General features: G+C 46.3%; 1 pseudogene; it reads right to left on the reverse strand.

The window, feature by feature from the left end:
* Positions 1 to 4,999: 4,999 nt before the first annotated feature.
* LOC134021207 (C-X-C chemokine receptor type 4-like) lies at positions 5,000 to 7,616 on the reverse strand (annotated as a pseudogene).
* Between the last annotated feature and the right edge of the window lie 386 nt (positions 7,617 to 8,002).

The following is an 8,002-nucleotide window of genomic DNA, read 5'->3' on the forward strand; positions in this document are numbered from 1 at the left end:
ACCTCACATTATTAAAACAGATGTTGCATTGTTGCATGTTGCATTGTTGCCTGTTGCATTCTAGTAGGCCCTTTGTCTGTTTATCTATTCTTTGGTCTCATAAATTAACATTTACCAGCCACGCGTATCCTTTTTGAATTCCTCCTACCAGTCACTCTTCCTTTCACAGGTCCAAAACGATTTCAGGCACTCAGCACCTAATGAAATAATTTTGGATTATTGAGCATGTTTTGCATATATTTAAATATAGCCTACCGTATATCACCTTTTATGAAACATTATACATTTTGCTAGAACAATAAGCATATACAACATGTGCAAAAGTAAAAATGCATTATAATGCAGCTGTGTCAGGGTACAAAAAAAAAAACATGATGTCACACTCTGACATATACAGTGAGGGAAAAAAAATCGATCCCCTGCTGATTTTGCACGTTTTGCCACAATGCAAATCAATTTATAACAATTTTGACATGCGTTTTTCTGGATTTTTTTGTTATTCTGTCTATCGCTGTTCAAATAAATCTGCCATTAAAATTATAGACTGATTATAGACTAATTTCTTTGTCAGTGGGCGAGTGTACAAAATCAGCAGGGGATCAAATCCCTCACTGTATTATTGATCATATGATCAATTATTATTACACTTTTATTTTATACCTCAACTGTAGTAACAACCAAATGACGTTGTGTCCTTGGGCAAGGCACTTCACCCTACTTGCCTCGGGGGAATGTCCCTGTACTTACTGTAAGTCGCTCTGGATAAGAGCGTCTGCTAAATGACTAAAATGTAAATGTAAATGAAAACACTGAAACTGCTTATATTCTCCAGCATCACAGGTATTCAACACCCAGTCAATGAATTGATTACGCTCAGAACAACACTTTAACGCCGTGGCTACACCAAGTGCGGAAATTCTGCCTTGCGGACGCGGTGTGGACTCAGCAGAGTTCTAATCCGTTGTAAGCAATGAGAGTGGCTACATCAGACGCGGAAAACTGAGAAATAGACTGGCTTCTATTTTTATTATTTTCCGCAAGGTTTGCGTGGCACTTTTTACACTTTTTACATTTTACTCTTTACAGTCTGGTAATAAATGTATAATATATAATGAAAATTATTATATATTTTGCTCTAAATAATGAAGGACGCAATAAATCCGATTAAGTCCAATTATGTCCGTTGATGGTTGCTTGGTAACTATGTCTGCCTCAAATTTAACATAACACGAATCTTGTTTGATTTACGGGTTACTGTAGACTTCATACTTAGGCTATCCATGTTACTGTGATCCAGATGAACGGGTGCAGATGAACTTTGGTTTATAAAATAAATAAACAAACACAGCAAAACAGATAACGGATTTATCTTCAACGCGTCCAGTGTAGCCGGACGGCAGAATGTTACTCCGTAAACATTTATTTCCGCACGGCAGAATTTCCGCGCTTGGTGTAGCCGTAGCGTAATATATGGAACATTGCAGTATGAACATCTGCAAAAGAACGATAACATTTCACATGAAGGCAATTACTGTTTAGTAACAAGGGCATGTACTTTCATACAGTAACATAATATTGGAGTAAAACAGTAGTAAGGCCATGTTCCTTTTCATGTCAAATGTTTCTTATTTTCTACCAAAATACCTGAATGCCTCCATATGGGTTCAATTCCCTTAGAAGGGAAATGAACCCAAGTGGCATTCACCAGAGGTGAATGCCCGAATCACTCCTCACTCTCCCTACACCATGCATTTATCTGTTCAGAAAATCATTCGATAATTTGTATCGCTTTAAGAGGCTCAGTCTACCTTTTCTATATGGACAAATATCATTTTTATGGTTCACTTCATGCATACAAGTGTTAGTGTCCATGAATAAGTGAGATACTGATACACTGCATAGACAAACCAGAATCAGAATCAGAATTCGGTTTATTCGCCATGTATGTTATACAAACACGGAATTTACTGTGGCAGGGAGGTGCAAACACTAAACAAATACGAATCTTAAATTAAGTAAAGGTACAGAAGTTTAACTATTCCTAAGAACTAAACAATCTAAGAATAAAACAATTTCAATATAAAATAAAATATATATAAGAATAAGAATAAGAATGAGCAGCATGAGTGGTCAACATAGTGCAAAAGTGCAATCAGATACTGGGTTAAATAATGAATGAATGTCAATGGGAGTCCTTGGCCTTGTTGAAGAGGCCAGTAGCAGATGGAAAGAAACTGTTCTTATGGCGTGAGGTTTTGGTCCTGATGGACCGCAGCCTTCTGCCGGAGGGGAGTAGCTGAAACAGGGAGTGTCCAGGGTGGGCGGAGTCGGCCACAATCTTCCTCGCTCGCCTCAGGGTCCTCGAGGTGTGCAGGTCCTCGAGTGTAGGCAGATTGCAGCCGATCACCTTCTTAGCAGTGTGGATGATACGCTGCAGTCTGCTCTTGTCCTTGGCAGTGGCAGCAGCGTACCAGATGGTGATGGAGGAGGTGAGGAAGGACTCAATGATGGCTGTGTAGAAGTGCACCATCATTGTCTTTGGCAGGTTGAATTTCTTCAGCTGCCGTAGGAAGTACATCCTCTGTTGTGCTTTCTTGGTGAGGGAGAGATGAGCCCAATGAGGGTGGTGTCGTCCGCAAACTTCATGAGTTTGACGGACGGATGACTAGAGGTGCAGTTGTTGGTGTACAGGGAGAAGAGCAGAGGAGAAAGGGCGCAGCCCTGAGGAGATCCGGTGCTGATGGACTGGGAGTCAGAGACTTGTGTTCCCAGCTTAACGCACTGCTTCCTGTCAAACAGGAAGTCTGTGATTCTCCACTTGCAGGTGGAATCAGGCACCTTCAGCTGGGAGAGCTTGTCCTGAAGCAGGGCGGGGATGATGGTATTGAAGGCAGAGCTGAAGTCCACAAACAGGATCCTGGCATAGGATGCTGGGGAGTCCAGGTGCTGTAGGGTGAAGTGGAGGGCCATGTTAACTGCATCGTCCACAGACCTGTTGGCACTGTAGGCAAATGTGATTTAATGTATTAAATTGTGAGATTAAATGGAAAATGTATGTACTGCTCTGTATTGATTATGCACTTACTGTCTTTATAGTGCACCGTGCTAAAACTACTTTGTTCCGGTCCGATCTACAGTCTATGACCCAGCACAGACGTACAGGTATTAATTACCATCCATCCATCATCTTCCGCTTGTCCGGGGTCGGGTCGCGGGGGCAGCAACCTAAGCAGGGAGGCCCAGACTTCCCTCTCCCTGGCCACTTCCACCAGCTCTTCCTGGGGGACCCCGAGGCGTTCCCAGGCCAGCCGAGAGACATAGTCCCTCCAGCGTGTCCTGGGTCTTCCCCGGGGCCTCTTCCCAGTGGGACGTGCCCAGAACACCTCACCAGGGAGGCGTCCAGGAGGCATCCTTATCAGATGCCCGAGCCACCTCAACTGGCCCCTCTCGACGCGTAGGAGCAGCGGTTCTACTCTGAGCCCCTCCCGGATGACCGAGCTTCTCACCCTATCTCTAAGGGAGAGCCCGGACACCCTGCGGAGAAAACTCATTTCGGCCGCTTGTATTCGCGATCTCGTTCTTTCGGTCACTACCCACAGTTCGTGACCATAGGTGAGGGTAGGAACGTAGATCGACTGGTAAATAGAGAGCTTCGCCTTTCGACTCAGCTCCTTCTTCACCACGATGGACCGATGCAGAGCCCGCATCACTGCTCCAGTGAGAGCTGGAGGTCACGGCCCGATGAAGCCAACAGGACCACATCATCCGCAAAAAGCAGCGACCCGATCCTGAGGTCACCAAACCGGACCCCCTCAACGCCCTGGCTGCTGGTATTAATTACATGAAGTATTAAACGGATAGCCTGTAAATTCAGTACATTTGATGGGCAAGTGACTAATGGGTCGTTTGCTACTTTTAAGGAGTCAGTAGCCACTGTTTTTCCCTACCTTATATTTAGTACGAAATTAGATAGGCCTATTTAAACTATTCGCTTTTCCCGTACAACTAGTATAAGCCAACAGCTCAAGGCTTGCGGTTATGCTTTGTTACAATGTGTGCCTTTTGATGTACGTGTGTGAGCACATCAAAGGAGGAGTCAGATGGCTGAGCGGTGAGGGAGTCGGGTTAGTAATCTGAAGGTTGCCAGTTCAATTCCCAGCCGTGCCAAATGACGTTGTGGCCTTGAGCAAGGCACTTCACCCTACTTGCTTCGGGGGGAATGTCCCTGTACTTACTGTAAGTCGCTCTGGATAAGAGCGTCTGCTAAATGACTAAATGTATATGATCCGATTCTGACTCAATTTCTGTTCCACATCACTCCACACTTCCCCTGTCTCCCATCAACTCATCAGCCGTGCAGTTTATCAACGCTGGTTTTCTAGTTTTCCTCGCTGAATTGTTGTTTCTCCTACCTTGGTAGTCAACGTTCTTGGCCACAATAGTTGAGAATGAAAAGGAAGCTGATGTCTGTGCTCTCCATCCACCAGATAATGCTCTACACAGCAGCTGGGTCCCAACCAGACTGCATGGCCGGTCCCATTCCCGTGACGACACCTTCAGCCCCGGTCCAGCGGGGAAGTAACAGGAACCCTCGGCGTTGTCTCACCTTTTTTTTCCTCCCAGAACACCCTCCCAGTATCACTCATCCCCCTAAACTCCCACTTAACCCTTGTGCTACCTTAGGGTCGTTTTGACCCACAGCTATGTTGTGATAACTTTTCATGCTAAAAAAACAAAGTGAAACATTTTCTCTATCCTTCGCGCCGGGTTGTTTTGGCCCACAGCTATGTTGTCTGCGTTGTCTATTACATCACCCTCGCGCTGTCTCCGGGTCCTTGTGACCCCCCTGCCGTGTCCGCGCTGTGTATTACAACACCGCCACTAATGTGGCATTGTAATAATGTGTTTTGCTCCTTGTATATTCTAAAATAAGGAGGAGGAGGAGGAAGCATACACCTGGTCCAAGCAGAAAACCATTTCAGAAACCATCAAAGAGTCATAGTTGGTGTGTGATGATGATGACAGTGATATAGACACATCCAAGACTACCAGCACTAACTGGGAGGGAGGGAGGGGTGAACACCTCCAAAATAATTGAAACTAACACACATACACACACACACACACACTGACAACTCTGAGAGACAGGAAGAGTAAGACAAAAAGTGAGAACATTTCATTTCGAAATTTTATTGTATATAAACAAACTTAAAAACAACAACATCAGTGACCCACAAACCCTATTTACAGAAAAGTTTATCTTTCAGACAAGGGACAAAGTCATGGATCAGCATACTACCCTCTTCTCATATATAGGACAAAGCATTTACACCCTCATCCAACCCACACCTACATCCACACCCATATTCTGTTAGCTGGAGTGTAGACTAAATGACTCAGACTCTGTGGTAGTAGAGGTTCCTGGGCGTCTAGGAGGTGGACTCGTCATACTGGAGATGAGGCGACCAAGTGTTGAGTCCTCCTGTCTGGCGGACCTCTTGAAGTCCGCCCCCAGGAAGGCATACAGCAGCGGGTTTAGACAGCAGTGGGCAAATGCCATGGGTTCAGCCACCGCCGGCCACACACCCTGCACCACCTCCAGACTACAGCCCCTGGGAAGGACCTGAAGGCGCATGAGGGATCCACAGTGATGCCAGCACCATACGGGAGCCAACACAGGAAGAAGCAGAGGACCAACGCCACAGTGGTCCTGACTTCTGCGCTTCTGTCTCTGCCCCTGCAGAGGCCCGCTGCGGGTCAGCCTGGACACAATGACACAGTAACACGCCAGCAAAACTAGGCCCGGTACCAGCAAGCCCACCAACACCAGCTGCAGGTGGAAAACTGACTCCCAGAGAGGAGCGTTGTCAGCTGGGTATAAGCGCTGGCACACAATCTTCCCATCTCCTGCCTCCCAGGTCCTGGCAAACACTATGTCTGACACTGCCAAGAGAGCCGCAGGCGACCAGGCTCTTGGAAAAGGAGAGGGGGTGAGGGGAGACAAAGAGGAGATTCGGTGGTTAGATCAGGAGATGGAGAATACAAGTGAAGATGTACCTCTGTACATACATCTGAGGCATGGGCACGTCGAGAGAGAGAGAGAGAGAGAGAGAGAGAGAGAGAGAGAGAGAGAGAGAGAGAGAGAGAGAGAGAGAGAGAGAGAGGGATGAGGCTAGAGAGGTAGCTCACCTACAAACACCAGTCTCCGTGCCAGTAGCTGTCTTGTGCGTGAGGTGTGCGCGTCTGTTGCTTTGACCACAGCTAGGTAGCGGTCCAGACTGACGAAGGCCAGGATGAGCACACTCCCATACAGGTTCACCGTGTAGATGACGTGCACGGCCACGCAGGTGCCTAATCCGAAACGCCAGTCCGTCAGTGCGGCATCCGCTGCCCAGAACGGGAGCGTCAGCACAAAGAGAAGATCGGCAGCAGAGAGGTGCAGCCGGTAGCGGTCTGTCAGACTCAATTTTGACCTGGGGACAATCAGATAAAACCACTCTGTGTGTCATCTTCTACATCAGAATCAGAATGTGTTTTATCTGCCATGTAATGTGTTGTAACACAAACAAGGAATTTACTGTGACCGGAAGGTGCATACAATAAACAAATGTACGGATCTTTCGTTCTTTCTTTTTCAAAAGATTAAAATGTACAAAGTAACTAACTAAACTTACTAAAGAACTAAACTAATATAACATCTTTGTCATCGTCTTCATCATCCGTCTTTATTCTCACCTGCGCTGGCAGCCAAGCACCATCAACACCAGGCCGTTCCCAGTGATGCCCAGGACAAAGATGAAGCCATAGACCACAGGGAGGAACACTCTCTGGAGGTCAGGGGTTATAACTTGATCCAGTTCACACGGATCCTCCAGGGCCAGCCCCAAGTCGCCAGAACCAGTGTCGTTTATGTCATAGTCAAACACAATATGCTGTAGGGAGGGAGAGACAGAGAGACAGAGAGACAGAGAGACGGATAGGAGGGGGAGAGAGATGGCAACAGTCATGAGATACATAGAAAGACACTAGTAGATGAAGTGAGAGAGAATAAGCAGTTTCACCATAAGCCACCATAACTTGCCTTGATCAAAAAGGATGACATGATGACTGTTCAAAACTGAACTGAAAAGATCCTTGACCAAACATAAATTTTTTAAGTTGCATAATCATCTTTCTATTTGCTGAGACCAACTTTCCAGACTATAATGATACTTTATCCTTTTTATAAATATCCTTTATCTAAAGATAGATTTCAAAGACCCCAATGAACTAGACAGACCTGCCACATTGTGGGACCTTCTATTGGGGAGCAGCAGTTGTAAAAGGACCTTCAATGTACACCTACAAATCATAGATACATAAATAGGGAGTCAGATGGCTGAGTGGTGAGGGAGTCGGGCTAGTAATCTGAAGGTTGCCAGTTCGATTCCCAGCTGTGCAAAATGACGTTGTGTCCTTGGGCAAGGCACTTCACCCTACTTGCTTCGGGGGGAATGTCCCTGTACTTACTGTAAGTTGCTCTGGATAAGAGCGTCTGCTAAATGACTAAATGTAAATGTAAATACAACAACAACAAAGCTGAATAAGACCTTGCCGCATACCTCATAGTAGGACATGATTGAACGGAGCCTGGGTCTCTGTCTCCTCTGCTGAGCGGAGCTGAGTACACTTCTCCCTTCAGTGGAGTTTAATATCTCTCCCATTCACCCCCAGAGCCCATACACGTCTTGGTAGGAGGACTACACTGCCTCGTCTCTTGGTTGGAGAAATGCACTTCCTCATCCCGGTTGGAAGAATACACTTCCTCATCTCGGTCGGAGGAAATGAGCGCCCATCCCCCACCCCTGCAACTAAATGAGCGAATACTAAGCGCTTGGACATTGAGTTCGAGAGGAGGTTGTCTGGGGAAGTGCTACTACTTACATACATTCAGTGGGTTAGGGTCAGGCCAGCAGCCGTCGTCTAGAGTCACGCAGCTATGGCTGAGGATTTCACTGCGCTG

This window comes from Osmerus eperlanus, chromosome 1 (genome assembly GCF_963692335.1).
Source record: "Osmerus eperlanus chromosome 1, fOsmEpe2.1, whole genome shotgun sequence".
Taxonomy (NCBI): Eukaryota; Metazoa; Chordata; class Actinopteri; order Osmeriformes; family Osmeridae; genus Osmerus; species Osmerus eperlanus.